Genomic DNA, 17,315 nt, shown 5'->3' on the forward strand with positions numbered 1-17,315 from the left:
TTCATTAAATATGCAAATTAGCAATTAATTGACAAAATACTGATGTAAATCTTTGTCTGTTATCAGAATTGTGTGAGAAACACCAGTACTAAATTTCGTCACCATCTTTCTAGAAACCTAGCTTTTTCAAAATTCACTAATCATGCAATTTAGTACTAATTATTCACGCCACGCCAAAAACAATGGTTTTGCATATGTATTTCATAGTTTTATGTCCTTGTACCAAGTATGAAAAGAATTGGCTCAGGCACGTCTGAGATACCTGCATGCACAAATGCACAGACTCATGCAACCATAAGTCCCTCTCTGAACTTACCTCCGTGGACTAATGTGTGTACACAATGCAACAAGACCTCTAATATGTGATATTTCTTTGGAAAAATATCATATAGAAAATATAGTTTTACTGTACATAGAAAGATAACTGATATTTTTTTGGAGAATATACATTTTCATGACACGTAAACGTTTACTTAAATTTTTCTTGAAAACATTAATGCTTTCTATGATAAAATACGCATAATATCTCTGACACATTGAAATTGGTGGGATTCAAGATTGATCAACTTGCCATTTGGCACAGTGTATGAATGTGATATTCAAGATGGCTTACATCTATTTGAATATATTTCAATACATTTTAAAAAACACTAGAGACACACATACCCGGTAGATCATCCTACGATATGATAGAGACAGAAATACATGTTATGCTGTATAAAAGCTTGTTAGGAGGTTTTATTTACCATTAATATCTGTATTACATTGTAAAGAGTGATACACAATCAACCAAGTGTTCTTACATATGCAGGCCTTGGAAAAAACTAGCATATATTTTCCACAATTACAAAGGTTACAAATGCAATGTAATTTGAACTACTGGAGGAATCAATTAAATCTTACATATGTGAGGAAGTTTGAAGTATACATCAGTGTACAGCTGATACAATGTCAATCCTGCCAATTGGGGATGAGATCATTATCCCATGTAAATCAGCATTAAGTATTGTGATAAAAGTCTTTACTGTGTAACAAGAGAATTTCACAATACACAGCTTTAATACTTGGCTGCATATTTTTACAGGCATAATAGTGGAGGGCTTTTTCCAATTGACATTGATGTCATGAATACATTCATTTCTAAACAACATGGAAACTCTCTTTTAATGGTTTGTGACATATTGGTAGCATTAAAGTTCTCATTTGTAAGCAAGTGAAATGGCAGTGGATAGAGCTCAGCTGTGTTATGTAGAGTGTAGAGACTATTTCTGACACTTATTGATGAAGAGGGTGGAAATCTTTGCTAGCTCATTTCAGGACAGCTGTAAAAATTCACAATGTCACATTAAGATCATCCCTAAGAACATGTCTGCCAAATATCAAAGCTATCAGATGAGTAACTTTTGAAACACAAATATTTTGACCAAAAATGGCAAAAATTGACCAAAAAATACGAAAATTGAAGATTTCATCAAATTTCAATATATCACACTAAGACAATCCCTAGGAACCTGTATACCTGATATCAAAGGCATCAGACAAGTAGTTTTTGAGAAACACATTTTTGACCAAAAATGGCAAAAATAGCACCAAAAAAACAAAATTGCAGATTTCGTCATATATTCAATATATCATATTAAGTTTATCTGTAGGAACCTGTCAGATGAGCGGTTTGATGAAATAAAGTTTTGACCAAAAATAACCAAAAAATTCCTTAAAAATACAGATTTGCATATATCATCACAATTTGAACAAATCTAAGTTGGGTTATCCCTAGGATCTTTATAACAAATAATAAAGCTGTCTGACCAGCGGTTATTAAGAAGAAGATTTTTTACCAAAAACGCCTTTTTTGGCACTAATTTGGATATTTTCAACAATATCAAAAACTTGAAAAAATTGGTTTCTCAAAATCATATTTTCATCTACACAACAAATATCAAATCAGTAAGTATGGTGGTTCTCAAGACATTTGAGAGGACGGACGCCTCAAAATTAGACATACATATACATACATACATACCGTACATACATACATACAGACGGACGCCAGACGGATACCCATCCCAATAGCTTCTATAGACTATAGTAGCTAAAAATAAGCTCATTCACACTAACTGCAGAGCTAAAATAGAATTTAACCATTTGATTCCATGTCTGTTCTTTTTAAAGTTATATTCCTTGGAATACAAGTAAACAAGTAATGATAACATATATACTTGTAAATCTCTATTTTTCATAAGCTTGTCAGACTGCTAAAGGTGTGCTTGTGATTTTCTGATAACATGAATTTTAACTTATTACAAGCAATAATTTTGATCTCCAAAGCAAGCTTCAGATGTAGTTTTCAGCTTTTGCTCTTGATAATGGAATGGGACTTCATGTACTGTATTCACGAGTTAGTCCAATTTGCAATAATCTGCAACATAAATCTCTGTACCCTGTCCACAAGTTGACATTGCCTGAAATCCATATCGCACAAGCTTGAAGATATATCTCCTTGGAAGCCATCATTGTTTACAGCTGGGGGGGGGGGGTCAGAGGAATATGAAGGGGGTCACTCAAAATATTGAAAGCTATAGGGGGGGGGGTTACTCAAAATGTTGAGAGAAAGAAGGCGGTTTACTCAATTTTTGGTGCAAAATGTATTGAAACGTTGGTGCAAAATGTATTGAAACACGTACCTCTCAGATTGCACCACTTCACACATCAATTTCTAAAAATTTTTACTCAGTAAAATTACACATTGAAAACACCTCTGAGATTACGCCAAACTGTACCAATGCACACTACAATTTCTCAAATTTTTCCATGCAAGGGAGATGAGCAAGCCCGTCGGACACTTTCCCCATCAGCCTTCCGCATGTTCTTCAATCAGTACTTTCAAAGTCTACCCTATCAGATATCCCAGTGAGGACCCTGTTATGATACCCATCCATATTAAACAATACTGTATGTGGTTGTATACTGGTTATAGTGTGACCTTTGACATCTATGTTTTGTTGTGACTTTGAATTTCATTTTGTTGGTTCACCTTTTTCAACCGTCATGAGATAACCAATGATTATCTAGCAGGGTACACTAGGATTTGAATGGTCTTTACTATTGCTGTATTTATGTAAATTATATAAAATACATGTATTGAAATTTAAGTTTTCAAAAGTGAGGGGGAGGGGGTCAGTCAAAATTTCCATGTAAGAGAGGGGGTTACTCAAATTCATCATGGTTTGGGGGGGGGGGCGGGTACTTGAAATTTTAGAGTTTCCGACAAAATTCCTCCAACATCCCACCCCCCACCCCACCCCCCACCCCCCCTTAGGCTGTAAATAATGACAGCTTCCAATGAAATTTGGGCTGCAGTGTAGCTGTATCTTTTTGATGAATTTTTCACAAATTTTATAATATCAACTCTAGTTTCTTGTTCTTCTTCTGAAAGCTTACTGGGAACAAAGTACCTATATATATCATACATGTGCACATTGCAATGTTATTGACCAGTATATGTAAATCTGGGTCCTGATTGACATGTACACCTCTGGAGCAGAAAAAGTGATAATGGAATGTTTATAAACAATCATCACAAGTGACAATTACCTACAGGTTTGTTATTATACTACAGAGATCACCATGATACTGAGGGGAGGCATGAAATAATAATTGTGTTTTCTCAGTGCTCTGAAAGTTGAATTTTTCCTCTCTTTGAGCTGGACTACCTTAAACAGTTCTGTGTACTAGCTGTAATATGATGATGCTTAGTATTGCGGGTTATATCTGTTAAGTTGCCCACTGTTTGTCTGTGGTAGGTGTAGTGGTTTAGGAGTTTTTGATCCCAACATACATGTACATACAATCTGTGTGCTGAGCAGTGTAAGGGTTCACGTCTGTCCACCATACTGACTAATAGGAAATCCTCTACCAAATGGAGATGCAATCCCACTGTCTTCATCTTGAGACAACTGTCCCTGGTAGTTGGTTCCTTTCTTTGCGTGGTAAAATGCTGCTTGAAGTCGGTTTTGGATTTATCTTGCTTCCTCTTCTGCATGGATATACACACCTGTTCCCTAACATAGAAATAATAATAAACTCATGGAAGACAATCATGGACCAATCATGGAAGATAATAATTTCTCTTCACAAAAAAGTTAGTTTATTTGTGTGTTACATATCCAAGAATTCTTGTGTACAAAGAACAAATAAATTTATTTTGTCTCCGCTATATGCATGTTTCTCTAACTAGACATCTCAACCACACTTTTCCTTCTTGCTCATGTCATATGTAATAGATTGGCTACAACCAATGTCCTGCACAGTTTAAGAATGAGGATTGCTATCACATGCATGTTGTGTATAATTCTGGATGGATTAGTGTTAAGCTGATGCACCTGCATAGTTGCTGCTGGCAATGTCAATTAAAATACAGCAATGTATCACTTATGTTTTTGTGAACCTGTGTTTCTAATTAGTATTCTTGTAATTGTAAGATGCTATACATGTGTAGCTATATAAAGACAACTAACATAAAACACTTTGTGCAAGTTACAAGATACCACTTCCAGCACATCTTTGCAACAGTCACTTGTGTACATATACTTGGGTGCAAGGACTGAAATGGAAGAAATTTACCTGTTGTTTGATCATTTCCATTCATCTTTCGTTATAATGTCATGGTCCAAGTCCAATTCAAAGCCCTCCACTTTGTCTTTAACGCTCTTTGTCAAGGTCAATGATATTTCTCATCCTTGATATTGCAGCATTCACTGCTGATTCTGAATTGTAAACAGATAGACTCATGATTACTTATAACTCTTTCAATGACAATGATAACCGAATGATTAAAATACATTTGATGATGGGATGTATTGCTGGGATGAATTGTAAACACTCTGTATGTCCTTAACCCTAATGATGATAAGCATTACACACATGTAAACGTTATAAATCACGTGTGCATACCAGATGTATTCTCTCATTGGAATATATTTCATCATAACAGTTTTATGGATCCTACGAATGAAGCTACATGTATTGAATGTCTAGTCATGTGCATTTATCATATCATCTGCATTTCACTAGGCAATTCATAGAGTGCCAAGTCTAAAGAAAATTTTTTTAGCAAATTCAGCTAAAAAGAGAAAATAACTTCACCAAAAATGTGTAAGCCATGATTATCACAACAAAATTACTGATTAAATACTAGTAGAGGTGTAATACATTTGATCTACTCAAGAGGGTATTTTAAAAAGAACTACAACTGTGTATGACAACAGCAGTGTTTCCGCTGCCACTCGCAAGAGCGTGAAATGGGAAATGAAATGTCTGCAGATTGGGAAATATTTTTCAACTATCCTTCGGAAACTGGTTAGTGCTATTTTTCAGGGGCTGATCGAGAGTGTAGTTAAAAGGCAGAGATATTTTTCAACATCCCTGGGTGTTCATTCTTTCCTCGCTTTAGTGTGCAGTCTCAGAAAACTATTATAATCAGTAACAAGTGATATGCCATGCTTTCAGATGGCTGCATGCAATGACCTTGTTATTTTATGATGACAAGTGCTTTGTAAACAATGCTTCTAACATAGTCAGGAAACACTGATTGCAGTGTATTTTCAAAAACTAAGCAGACAGCAGCAGCCAATGACAGCAAGGGTGGTGAACAGAATGAAACCAGTGTTTCAAAAACCGGCACCTTAGAACACTTCTGTGGCAACCTCAGAGGCAGCTATAAATGAGTGCAGCATGGTAAACTGTCAATTGGATGACGTCCTGAGCCTAACTTCATGTAAATGTTATAACCTATGCAAATACAATGACCTAGGCCTATCCACAAAACAATTATTCAGCATCGCAGGTGACCCTGGGCTAGCCAGAATACACATACAGGTACCTGCTATGGAAAATGACCCAGGCCTATCCTGAATACAATAACGGTACATATTTTATTGAAAATGACCCACGCCTATCCTGAATACGATACAGGTACAGACTGTTTGTATTGATGATAGGCCTTGGTCATCTCCCATTTTGTATTCTACATAGGCCTGAGTCATCTTACATGTACATACTGTGTGCATGTATGTGTATTGTGGATTGGCCTAGGTCATCTTCCATTGCATTTTATATATTATGTGTATTGTGGATATGTCTGTGCCATCTTCCATACCATGTGAATGCATTTGGATTGAGGATAGGCCCGGGTTATCTTCCATACCGTGTACATGTATTTGTGGATATAGGCAGGGGTCACTTTCTGCCATGATGTGTAAAAGTACTGAATATAACACTGTATTGTGGATAGGCATAGGTCATAAATTTGCATGAAGATATAACTAGGATGTTGTCCAGTTGAATGTTTACAATGCTGAACAACAAGCAGCACACTGTGACATGCTAAGTCGTGTTCGAGTACAAGTAAGCAAAAAAGATAATTGCACAGGCTGTCCGCAGAGTTGCAGGGTAGGAGTAGTTACAAAAAAAAGAAAGTGTGCCAGGAATAGTTCGTTGAATTTCCATGGCTAGTGTTTGAATAAGAGAAGAGTCAGCTTTTTTTTCTGTAAGACATGTGGCCAGACAGGACATTTTAACATATACACCCAGTTTGATTTTGAAACTAAGCATTCACTGTTTGGACTACCAATAGAAAGAGGCGACTGTTTACACCTAGTGTACAAAATGTAATTACCAGTACACCTTCTTAAAGTGAACAGTTGGTGTAAAAATTAGACTCTGTGATTGGAGAACTGAAAGCACTTGATGACTGAGGCAGAAGCTATGGATCTTTCAAAGGAAACATCTTGAAGTTACCCTGTCAATGATGTAATACTTGTGATACATCTTGATACATTTACAAAAGTGCAAGTCACATAAGTGTTTGGCACACAGGAAATAAAATTTGTTGTGAATGTTATTAAGAAAGCAGTTTGTTCCATAAAAAATAGTTATTTATTTACATTGCCACTGATTATCAGTCGTTCAGGATGGTCCTACTTAAATTTTTAAATCACAAATGGACCTGGTAATGTATTACCTTGAATGTAAATGATTATTGGACTAGTTTAATGTCATCTTGCCATTGTAGCAACTGATAGGACCCACCTGAGTATACAACTGTCAGTTGGATAAAAATCATAAATGCAATTACATGTAATTTTGATGGCTATAGTTCTGGCTAATCAATTTTGGTCTCAATTAGCCATAATGGCTTAGGGGAAAATTTAGCCAGTGGAAACACTGAACAGTGTAAGTACAAACCTGTGCCACAGCAAGGACCCATTGTCTTAGGAAAGTAAATATATTGATGAAAGACTCCCTCAATTCCACAGGTTTTTGCTCTGCATTGATGTCAACACCACGATCTCTGTTCATTTTGGCTGTTTGCATAGCCACACACTGTGTATTTCCTTTGCAATGGAGGATGGTATTGTCACTATGTTGCTTTTCACCTGGTTGTCATTGCCCAGTATGCACTGTCTCAGCAAGGGATCTTGAATCTGATTAGGTGCAAAGAAAACATTAACTTGAAGCATGCAATGTAAATATTATCTCCTGCAAGTTGCTGACATTAGTTTACATCAGTTCATTCTAAAATATGGCTTTTTATATGCAAGATAAGACAACTTGATTGTTTATGACTTCTGTAATTTTAATTAAACTATAACTTTGCCCCAAACCCATTGTATTCACTGGTGATTGTGGACCTTTTTAAAGGAAACAGGTACATAATGTAGGTCAAGACGTGTATTCAAGCAAGTAGCAATATATTTATTTATATATTTATTTCAAAGGAAGACCAACAGGAACAAGTCACATTAACAGCTCCATAAAATATACATAAAATATAAATGCATAAGGTACAATAAAACAATAAACAACACAACAAACTATATGAAACCATTAAAAATATGTACATATTTAAGCATGACATTCTGACCAGGCATCTGAAACTTTGACAAGATAAAGTGATGTCAATGGCAGGGCTGGAAATGCACAATTCATTTAGAGTAGCCATATATCTTTGAAGAGCCAAGTACCTAAATACATTGAGTTTTATACTGCGAGTCTATCTATCTATCTATCTATCTATCTATCTAGAAATTTATATAGCGCCTAATATCCAAAGTTAAACAATGCTCAGTGGCGCTTAGAGTTACAATGAAAAAGCTCTCTGGAAGATGTAAGTTTTTAAGCGTCTTTTGAAAATGTTGACATTAGGAGAGGTTTTTATGTCCAGGGGCAAAGAGTTCCAAAGGACAGGAGCTGCTACAGAGAAGGAGCGGCGACCATAGGTAGTCAGATTCCATCTAGGTGTGTGCAGAAGGCATTTATCAGATGAACGAAGAACACGTGATGAGGCACATGGTGTTATTAAATTCCTGAGATATTGTGGAGCTTGTCCATTTAGGGCTTTGTAAGTAATCAGCAAAAGTTTGTATACAATGCGATGATGTACTGGAAGCCAGTGAAGTTGCATAAGTATGGGGGTAATGTGGTCGGATTTCCTGGTCTTTGTAACAATTCTAGCTGCTGTGTTTTGGGCACGTTGTAACCGCTGTAATTGTGTATCGGGCAAGCCATATAGTAGAGCATTGCAGTAGTCAAGCTTTGAAGATATAACGCGTGGACGAGGGTGGCACAGGAATCTCTGGACAAGTACTTTCTGATACGACCAATTTTGCGAAGGAGGAAGTGAATAGCACTGCAAGTGGCACCAATATGTTGTTGGAATGTATGGTTGTCATCAAATATTACACCGATGTTCCTCGCAAATGAAGTGGTTTCAATAACACTGGAACAGATGTTGATGTCAGTGAAAGGCGCTGGTGAATGGTCAAATTAGATCGAATTAAATGACCTCCGTTTTAGAGTTGTTTAACTTCAGCTTGTTTTGTGTCATCCAGCTCATAATATCATTAACAGTTTCTTCAACAGAAGATACGGCAGACGTGGTATTGGATTTCTTGAAAGATAGGTACAGCTGATTGTCATCAGCGAATTGATGGAACTGGAGTTTGTGGCGGTGGATGAGCTGTCCGAGTGGTGATATGTAGATTAGAAACAAGAGAGGTCCAAGAACAGACCCCTGAGGAACTCCGTATCGCAGCATTTGAGGCAGTGATCTTTGTCCATTTAATGTAACTGACTGAGATCTGTCTGTGAGATATGAACGAAGCCATTGAAGAGGAGTAGATTTGATCCCAAGATTTGATAAACGCTGTAAAAGTATGTCGTGATCAATGGTATCAAAAGCTGCAGATAGATCCAATAGAACCAGTAAAACAATTTGTCCAGAGTCAAGAGCAGTGAGAATGTCGTTATGAACAAGGAGGAGTGCTGTTTCTGTACTATGATATTGTCTGTAGGCAGATTGAAGTGGATCGAGTAGATTGTTTTGGTTCAAGAAGTCTTTCAGCTGAGCAGCAACGACCTTTTCAATTACCTTCGACAGAAAAGGTAAATTGGAGATTGGACGGAAGTTTTTGAGAATTTCTGGATCCAGGGTTGGTTTCTTTATGAGGGGCTTGACGACTGCAGACTTCAAAGAATGGGGTAAAAAGCCAGATTCCAGTGACAGATTAACAATCCATGTGATAATCAGGAGTAGCTTATCAAGACACAGCTTGACAAATGATGTTGGAAATGGATCCAAACTGCATGTTTTATTCGGCGAATCCTTGATGACACAGAGATTTTCTCCTCTGATATTGGTTGAAAATGATCAAAGGATACTGGAGAAATGACTTCCATATCACCAAAGTCATCAGATGAGCTTCGAGCATCAAGGCTTGAGCGTATGTCTGTGATCTTTGTAGTGAAAAAGTCACTGAAACGGTTACTTAATTCCAATGCAGATGTATGGGACGGAAGCAAATTATTATTTGGTGACGATGAAATTGATGATACAATTTTGAAGAGAGACTTCTGGTCGTGAGCATTCTTTTCAATGAGATCTTTGTAATAGTTTACTTTGGCGTTTCGGATGAGGGCATTGGTATTTTTGCAGGAATCACGGTAAATTTGTCGGTGAATTTCAAGTTTGGAATTACGCCACTGTTTCTCAGCAGAGCGTCTAGTTTTCTTGGCAACTGCAATTTCGGATGTATACCATTTACAATTTGGTCTTACAGTGACGATACGCCTTTTTATGGGTGCATGCTTGTCAAGAAGTTCACAGAGTTTTGAATTATAGGTATGAACGGCATCATTCAGATCACGTGGTGGATCAGAGAATACTGCATGCTGTCAAGGTCTTTCAACAAATCCTTAGTTGAAAGTTTACTCAGTTGACGATATGTGAATTCTTTTTTGAGACGATGTGGTTTCGGGAGAGATAACTTTGCAACAACCGGATTGTGATCAGAGGAGCGGAAGCCATCTACATAGAGGGATGATACGAGTGAGTCAGAGTTGCATATCAGAGTTGCAATGCGGGTTCTAGTAAATGTAGTTTACTGAGGAACATCAAAATTAATATGAAACATGACTGGGGACAATCATACACATTATTCTTATATTTCTAAAAAAATATAAATAATTTCCAATGATAAAGAGGCCAAAGGTTCAAACGCTTGCAGAATTCTTCATAATTATTTCGGCTGTAAGGATGCTATGTTTGAAACAAAGGAACTTCATGAATTTCATTTGCACTTGCTTTATTTTGTCCTGTTGTTTTTTTTTGCCAAGGAGACCACACTAAAGACGCATATTCTAAAATACTTACATGTATTACATAAGTTATGTACAAAGCAATTGATGTTGAAGAAAGTATCCGCCAAATAAAACAGAGCATGCGAAAAGCTTAACTGATAATGAATGAGACATGTGCAGGAAATAAAAATAAAAAATAATTAAAAATTTAAAACAAATCTTACCTGATGAAGGATTTTATTAAAGATCAGTTATCCATCTTTTGCTTCTTGTTCCTTCTAAGTTTCACATACATGTACCTCTGAGGCTTTACGACCAGGGTACGTGAGGTATACTTACAGCTGTAGGCAAATATCAATGAATACAATTAGAATCTTGCAGATAATCCTATTCCTCACTGTCTGTACAATGGATACTCAACTTTATAATCATGAATATATGGGTCAAATGATTAGTAAAATCATTCACTCATTCATTATGTATTACCATGCTATATACATCTCATTTAATTGGTCGAGCTGAACCATGTGACTGACCACAAATACACAGCAATGGTTTGTTTTTATGTCCGTGAAAATGAATAATAATGCTAACATTGTAACTTTTCAGCAAACATGTAAATTGTCAATTGTACAAAGATCAAAATAGTGACAACATCACTGTTCGCTCCCATATAAGTTATCAAAACAAGTCAACAATTGTATGAAACATGGACATACATACAGACAGACTGACATACACAGACTGGCACAGAGTGATGACATTGACCCCAAGTGTGCCTTGGCCCATGGAGAGTGATAAAGATATAACAAACAGCTGAATGTAATGATAAAATAGTTAAGTATAGGCCTATACAGGCACTGAGAGTGAATACGTTACAGCAATTTGATTAGTTTCTTTTCCTTTTCAACTTCTGTGATAATCTTTAAGACAATCAATCTGCAAGGCAGTTTATGTATTGACAAATATGCTATCTTTTACAAGCACACAGCAAACTGTTCTTGATTTTTCATTTACAATATTTGACACAGACTGAAATACATAACATGCAACCAATGTTTACACTTTGCCCATACACCAGATACATGGAGAAATTTCAACATACAATCATCAACTCAGAAACCCTACAGGAAAAGTAAACATTGTTTTCTTCCAGAACAGCTGGTGCATCCACATATGGAACAACTTACAACTTAACCAATTACACAAGGATGATGACACAAGAGATAAAGTTAAACTGTGGTGAACTTGACTATTCCTTTCAAATCCTTAATTAACTTGACATCTTAAACTAAAATACACTGCATGGTTAATTGTGTGCAAAAATACATCGGGGTGGACCATTTGATAAGGGATGGTGTCTGAAAGATCGATGAGGTACATTTCTTTTTTATCCGATCCATTGTACATTCTGTTTTCCCCACCTTCCCACCTTTTCTTTTTGTCAAACCTTCTCTGGCTGAATTTTTTATTGGCATTTGTTTGGAATTTTTTCAAAATCTACCAGGATTTTTTTACTGCATTTCAACACCAAATACAGTTTACCATATCAAATGCTTACTAAATAACCACATTATATTCTCTTAGTTCCAGTAGGTATAAAATTACCAAAAAAATCTTAAAAATACAAAATGAAAGATATCCCAGTAAAACTGAGAGTTTCACAAAGTTGCCCCAAAAATTCAAAATTCCGGATTTCAACTTAATTTCAATATATCTTATTAACAAAAACCCTAAGAACCGGTTTACTAAATATCAAAGCAATCAGACTGGTAAATTTTGAGAAACAAATTTTTTGACCAAAAATGAGAAAAATTGCCCCCAAAATACAAAATTGCAGATTTCATCCTAATTTTAAATATATCTAATTAACGTAAACCCTAGTAACCTGTACACTAGATATCAAAGCTACCAGATCAGAAGTTTTAGGAGAAAAAATTTTTGACCAAAAAAGGCAAAAATTGCCCCCAAAATAAAAAAAAAATTGCCAGTTTCAACATACCTTCAATACATTATATTGAGATTAATCTTAGATACCTGTATACCAAATATCAAAGCTATCAAATCAGTAGTTTTTGGATAAAAAAAAAAATTATCAAAATTGGGAAAATTGCCCCAACATTGCAAATATGACAATATCAATACAATTTGTACAAGCGTGACTGAGTTCATCCTGAGGAACATGAATATCAAGTTTCATAGCAATCAGACGAGTGATTTCAGAGAACAAGATTTTTTTACTAAAAACGGAAAAAATACCCTAAAAATACAAACATGCAAATTTCATCCCAATTTTTGCACACATAATTTAAATTACCTAAAGAAATCTGCATACCAAGTTTCAACCAAATCTGACCAATGCTTACTGAGTTTTAGCCATTTGCAGGATTTTCCTTTTTTCCCCTCATTTGCATATTTTTGGCACTGACATGTTCATTTGAACAAATTCACATCTCCACCCCTAGGTGCACCTGTACACCAAATACTAAGACAGCAGGTGCTACGGTTTTGGAGTTTTTGACGTGGACGGACATACATACATACATACATACATACATACATACATACATACATACGTACATACATACATATATACAGACGAAATTTTTCCACCATACAAGAATACCTCCCATTTGCATATATACATATGCATATATGGGAGCTAATAATCAATTACAAAAACAAAATGAAGCACTTGTGGGCCAAATTATACTTTTTAAAAAATCTCCAGATTTGCCAAATTTTTAGGGTGGGCATGACCGTGCATTGCCTATTACATGCCTTGATGTGAGTGCAAATCAGTGAATTGATTTGAAAAGGAATATCTGGGTAGTTAGTGGGTCGGTTAACGATGTACTGACTGGTTTCCATGGTGACCCAGGCCAGTGAAGCACTTCAATGTTTTCTACATCTAAGTAGACGCTTAATGATAGATGTAAAATATACATGCACACACTTTTTTTTACTTTCGTTAAAAATCCGTTTGATGTTGGTCGATAATGGTAAAATTGTTTGAAAATGTCCTGCATATAACTAAATTGTAAATGTCATATAGCATTTGTAACCATGAAGAGGCATGTAATAAAAATATTGTTGCCTGAATACATGGGTTTATGTGCCCTCGCAGCAGGAGACAATTTGCCCTCCTGACGTCAGGCATATTGTCACCTGTTCTCGGGCACATAAACCCATATATTTAGGCAATAATATATATTATATCAAACCAGTATATTGATGGTGTAAATACAGCGATCCGATTGGTCGAGACGCGAAAAGAACCGTGGTATATTGGCGATATACCATGGCTGGCACACGCTCGAGCCTAAGCTTGAGCAAAAATCCGTTTTTTGACGTTCCACACCACAATTTCAATATACTATTATGATATAATAGCAATAAATCACACCTAGCAATGGTATACCACGAGATTTTGACCAGTTCACTCCATATATACACTCGCTATCGCTCGTGCATATATGTCGTGAACTGGTCAAAATCTCGTGGTATACCATTGCTAGGTGTGCTTTATTTTCACATGGGAAATTTTTGTAAATCTTGATGGTTTTCTAGGGTTTGTTGATAATATCATGAAAATACAAGACTCTGCCTCGACCATTAACATTTATCTATACGCTTGGGCAAGACTGAAAGCCAAAATAAGCATGCTCGCCAAGCCTTGTTAATTCTTGACTTTCCGCTTGCCCTTGGCCATAAATGAATAATAATGGTCAGGGCATCACCCATTATTTCTAAATATTAATTACATTAATCATTAATTAATATGGTTAACATAAGTGTGATAAGGGCATTTATGTACAAGAAATTAAATTTTGGAATTTCCCCAAATGCACTCCATGTATACAAGGCTGCCAATAGAACAAGGAACAATTTTTTCCAATACAAAACTGACTACATTTTTGCACTCTGTAGACTTGCTCCAAGTCTGTGGGCATATAAATATCAAAAATTAATAAATTGAAGGAATAAACTTCTGCAGACTGCAAGGCTAGGTGGTGGGCTGGTGCTCAGATAGTGGGGTGAATGCTTTTCCCCACAGACTTGTAAACCTTGCAGGGTTTCAGTAGCGATAAATAATTCATATGACGTCAGGTAATAAATATGCATGACATATAATCTCAATCTTACTCAAGCATAATTTTCCAACTAATTTAAAAATGGGGATAGAGAGGAATGGTGTTATAAACATGTTTTCAGAATTTTTACAACAGTCTGTGAATCTGTCTAAACATGGGGGATATTTTTGCCTTCCCCGGGGAATCACAGCGGTACAATTATCATAATGAATCATGAGAATCTCCAGTCCTGTGTAGCATCAGTAAATTTCAAAATTACAATAGCAGCTTGTCACCTTCCCTGATGTTTGTAAACACAGCCTTCAGATCCCACCACAGCACTGCAAAAATTGCATACAAGCTCTGCGTATGTGTGAATAGGTTGTCAAACTTTGAGGCGTCACCGTTCTCCTAAGGCTATGATGATCTGCGGGTACGGGTATTGATGTCAAATGACTAGAAAATTCACTTCCTGAATAGAATCATGAAAAATAAATCTTTCATTGTCTAGATATAAATAAAAATATCCTTCACAAAAAATCTTCTCATTCATGCATGGGCTACCAGACCTTGTCACTGGGCTACCAACTTCAGAAAATGGTAGCCCAATGCAATGGGACTACAAGAGAAAAAAGTTAATTTCGAGCCCTGGGGTGTGTTACCGGCGTTATACGGCCGTAAAAGGCCGGCAACACATACAGCGCCCTGCCACGCAGAGCTATAGATATAGCCATGCTGTGATTATTAAACCTCTGCGTGCAGAACTTTCGTTTCTCAGGCGGTTCAGCAATAAAGTGGTCTTCTCTGCAGGCGTCTACTGACAATATAGTATACGTTTGTACGTTTCGTGTGACTGTATGTTGTAACAACACATGATGATTGACAAAACACCGAAACCAGTGCGATCTCTCAGCAACTCTGCGTGGCATGCTGTACGTGTTGAGGCTGACCAGCTGCAGTATCAGTACAGCAGCTCGCGCTTTAGGTTTTGCCTGGGTATTTGGGTCGGACGGCAAAACCTCGAGCCACTGTGCAGTTTTACACACACTGCTACAGCAGTGCCACGCACAGCTGCAGTACAGAAGCTCGAGGTTTTGCCTGGGTATCTGGGTTGGACGACAAAACCAGATTTGCCGTCCGACCCAAATACCCAGGCAAAACCTCGAACTTACTGTACTGCAGCTATGCCCCGGGAGCTATGCCAGGCAGAGAGCTATATTAAGCGGCAGCATACTGTTACTTACGTGGAAGAAAGGACTTCGCCAGTCGAGGAAAATACGTGATCATCAGCTGCTACCCTACAATGGTGAGACTTGCAGTACGATGTAACAAAACGCAACTCATACGCGATCGACCGCGGGGCCGCATAGTGAAGTGACTTCGGCGAGTTCCGCCTGGGCATTCCTCGTACAGTCTTCGGGTCACGGGGGTCACCGAGCGTTTGTGACAGTAGGTCCGCTTTACACAGGCATATCCTTCCATGACAAACAATCAAGTACGCCACTCTTGGCTTTATTTTGACAATACATCAAAGAAACTGAATGTACAAATTTTACAGAATGCTTTAAAATATAAACCAACACTCCTAACACATTAAGTTTTCAAGTATAGTGTTAATTTAGCGTCGCTACACTTCGCTACACTTGTTCTCATTTGCATAGAACTTTACACCTCGGAAATTGCACTAGATGCAGTCTTGTCATAAAATTATACAAAAGTAAAACTTTGAACAGTAAAGATGAAATGAAAAATATATGACTAAATGGAATTATTTCTTTTTTTAACCAAATTTGCAATTATTATTATTAATCTTTATTCTTATACAATAGGCCTCCAGCCCAAATGTATACAAAAGTTATCAAAAATAGGTACATTTCGGAAGACACTGTTGTTATATATATAAATAAGATGAGTACATCTATTCGATTCAAGTATTTACAGTCACATTGTTGGACATAGAATCTGAAAAATCACAGATTGTACAGATTATATGCTATCTCGCTCTTTCATTGCAAAAAATATAAACTTTGATAAATTATGGATAACAGTGATATTCTGCCTTTGAAACAGCAGAGTAAACTTATCAATAGATGGATGAGTGTAAATGTTGAGTGGTAATTATTGGCTCTGAGCTCTTTATATAATGGACAAATATGGCAAAAGTGATATTCATCTTCAATACTGTTTGTATCACAGAAACAACAAACTCTATCTGAACGACTTATTTTTAAATATCTGTCAGATTCAATTCGTAAGAATGTGCAGAAAGTCTAAACGACATAAAGCACTGCGAAACTTGTGTACCTGGATAACTGACAAATATGACTCACAAGAAAATGAATTTTTGATAAGACGATAAGTGTCAAGCTTACTAAATATAGGTAAACTAGCGTGCCAATCTTGGATATAAATATCTTTACAGCGTTGTTTAAAAAGGAGGATAAAGCTATTGACACACCCTACCCTTGATTGAGCCATGCTTCGCCCATTCCCACTGAAAAAAGTAACTTTTAACCCCGAGTGCCCAACATTCTTTACTCTTCTCTGCTTCATTACATTGAAAGATGTAACAATGATATGCCAGACGATTTTGTGGCATAGACA

The 17,315-nt window shown here is 36.6% G+C and overlaps 1 long non-coding RNA gene across 1 annotated transcript; it reads right to left on the reverse strand.

The window, feature by feature from the left end:
• Positions 1 to 708: 708 nt before the first annotated feature.
• LOC139126863 (uncharacterized) lies at positions 709 to 16,115 on the reverse strand. The gene is made up of 5 exons (XR_011550833.1): positions 15,956 to 16,115; positions 10,863 to 10,979; positions 7,246 to 7,484; positions 4,624 to 4,766; positions 709 to 4,061 (listed from the first exon to the last, which is right to left on the reverse strand). It is a non-coding gene; the product is annotated as an uncharacterized lncRNA (long non-coding RNA).
• Between the last annotated feature and the right edge of the window lie 1,200 nt (positions 16,116 to 17,315).

The sequence above is a fragment of the Ptychodera flava genome, unplaced genomic scaffold (genome assembly GCF_041260155.1).
Source record: "Ptychodera flava strain L36383 unplaced genomic scaffold, AS_Pfla_20210202 Scaffold_141__1_contigs__length_120963_pilon, whole genome shotgun sequence".
NCBI classification, from domain to species: domain Eukaryota; kingdom Metazoa; phylum Hemichordata; class Enteropneusta; family Ptychoderidae; genus Ptychodera; species Ptychodera flava.